A 2,996-nucleotide genomic window follows, 5' to 3' on the forward strand; every position below is an offset into this window, starting at 1 on the left:
TATTTAGCTGTTCGTGCTTCAGATATGTTTGTGAATTACAGAGTTTAATTTTCCAGTCCCAAGCACCATACAGCAATTGAGGCCTTGTTGAAAATGTATCCATCCTCATAAGCCAGTCACCTCCGAAAATCCTCACCTCATGTAATATCACATTGGGGGTTAGGATTTTGGGGGATCCAAACATTTGAATCATAGCAGCGTGTGTGCGTGTGTGTGTGTGTGTGTGTGTGTAGTTTTCATTGGTTCTGTCATTTACTAGCTAGGATACCATGGGTGGAGCCTGGAGTCCCCCTTTCTCAACTTTCAAAATACTTATATATTAGCAATAAACCTTGGATCCCTCATATCATAGATTTGTTGTAAAAATCATAAGAGATCATGTGATAGGTCACTTTGTAAATTCCGAAGTAATGCACACCTGAAGTACTTTGCTATTTAGATGGCAGCGTTGTTAAAGAACATTAAACTAGGGCTCATGCAACTTACTATAAATTCTCATTTCCATCCTACCACTTACTTTATAAGCACAGGTGAGTCAGTTAACCTCTTTGAACGTCTGTAAGGAGGCAACTGATTTTTGTGGTTCATGATCATTTCAAAGAAACATATTTGTTTCAGTTTTTCCCTTCAAAAATGTTTGCTAGTTGTTTTGACAGTAAATCAAGTAACTGCTGTGGTATACTGAACATAGAATTCTAGATTGGTAAGATTATCAGGAAGTCGACATTGTAATTACTAAAGGCCGAGCATGATCAAACTGTGGATGATGTGACTGTAAATATTTGATATCTTGCTACAAAGTTCATTCTCGCTACTAACCTTTGTTTATAGCTCTTATGGTCTGAGTTATTTTCACATATTAGAGATGGAATTGCTGATTCAAATATGGCTCCTTTTAACCCCCTGCAGCCAAGGACACAAGTTTTAAATTTGTGACAAAATTTAGAGTTTTGTTTTGGGTCAGAGAACAGAGTAAATATAACTGGTAATAATAATAGTAGTAGTAGTTGATGATTAAATGGGCAAATGCTATATTTCAGATAGTCTTCTAGTGGCTTACATGAATACATGATGTCATCTTCACTGTGTCCCTAGGATACACTATTATTTTTTTATACTGTATAGATGGGAAAACTGAAGAACTGAGGGGTTTGGTTCACATAAACAGTAACAAACAGAAGCTAGACATGAACCAGGGCAGCTGGACTCCAGAAAACCACTGTGCTTTACTAGCTGAGAATCATGGTTTAACTAGTGAAGCTGGCCTGAAAATATCTGTGAGTCTTATTGGTTCATATCTAATATGGTGCTAATAATACCTTAGTCTAGCTCTTCTGCAGTTGGATTTTCAAACATCCCAGAGTCCTTGAATGAGAACTCTCAATTGATTATATACATTTCTCTGTGTGATGGTGTCTTAGCCAGCTCAGGCTACTCTAACAAAATACCATAAACTGGGTGCCTTAATAACAATAGAGTTTTATTTCTCACATTCTGGAAGCTGAGAAATCCAAGATCAGATTGCCAGTCAATTCCNAACAACAACAACAACAAAAAACTCCCAATAAACCTCCCAAAAAGTTTTCTAGCATTACAGTTAGAAAAGAGAGAAATGAAAGCTGATAACTAAGATAATTGCTGTCAGGCATGGTAACTAACATATGGCAACTGTGGATGCCAAGCTTTGTGTTCATAAGCACACTGATTTGGGGTCATCCAAAATGATTCCATTATCATTTCATTACCAATAATTTTGATCAGGCCCTATCATTTAGTCATTACATAACCATGGGACTCGCACTTAAATTCTCTGATGTGTCTCTATGGTCAGAAAATGATATTTACCTTGATGAATTGTCATGCAAATCAGTGGGAATAATGCTTATATATAAATTATGTAGAACAGTAGCTGGCACATGTTAGATGGACAATCAATTAATAGTCTTCACCACATGGTCGTCATTTATGCCTTAATCATTGTAATTGCTTCCTGGGTAGGCAATGTTTTCTAGTCTTCTCAATAGCATTCCACATGTAATTTTCAAACGAATATTCTCCAAATAACATGCCCATTGAATCATGTCCCTGGTCCAAATGGTCTTCTCATAAAATGAAATTGTAACAACTTAGCCTGGCCCTCGTATCTCCTTAGGTTTTTGTGATGCCCTGATTTTAAAGCCTCATGTTGCCACATGTACCATAGGCAGCAACCAAATTGCACTGCTTATGGTTCCGAACATACTTCATACCTCCTTGTGTCTTCGTTGACACGCCCACTCTGGTGTTCTGTGCAGCATCCTGGGGTCAGTTCTGCCATTCCCTTTTGGTCTCTCATCTATTTCCCATCCTTCTCCTCTCCTGCACTGCATCACAGAACTACATTTCCCAGATTCCCTGAGCAGCTCATTGCTGAGTAAAATTGGCCAAAGGGAGGCACGGAAAGGAAACTGGAAGGTGAAAGAAAGGGAAAAGTGAGTATTTCTCCTTTTTTTTTTTTTCTTTCTGTACCTCAGGCAGAGCCTATAGCGATACCTGCGTTTTTTTCCTTGTCCCCGGTTCACCCAATTAATCCCTTCCTCTGTGGCCTTAGACTCTGCTCCAGTTAAACTATCTATTTCGATTTCCTTTGAACCTTAAGTGAAGTTAGCTTTCAGAGAGAGGCATTCTCGGAAATAGCTGTTGTGAGCTGTTGCTTTGAACCTTTCTGTCACCTGTGTACCCATTTTTCTGGATTAAGTTCCCTTAGGCTGAAGAATTTAGGGCAGTGTCTGTTTCCTTAGCAGATTGTAACTGCTACGGAGTACCACAGATTTGGCTTTCAATACTGACTTCTCTGAGTCTCAGTTTCTGCACCAATAATCTAATGTGTTTTGTGGGAATTAAATAAAGAGCATGTATGAAAACACATATACCGGGGGTGCCAAAAAAATGTACACCAGTGGACACTTTGATCAGCGTTGCTCAAGCAGTAGTTCGCTGTAATCAGAAGTGTCTGG

Source organism: Hipposideros armiger, unplaced genomic scaffold, assembly GCF_001890085.2.
Source record: "Hipposideros armiger isolate ML-2016 unplaced genomic scaffold, ASM189008v1 scaffold_80, whole genome shotgun sequence".
Taxonomy (NCBI): Eukaryota; Metazoa; Chordata; class Mammalia; order Chiroptera; family Hipposideridae; genus Hipposideros; species Hipposideros armiger.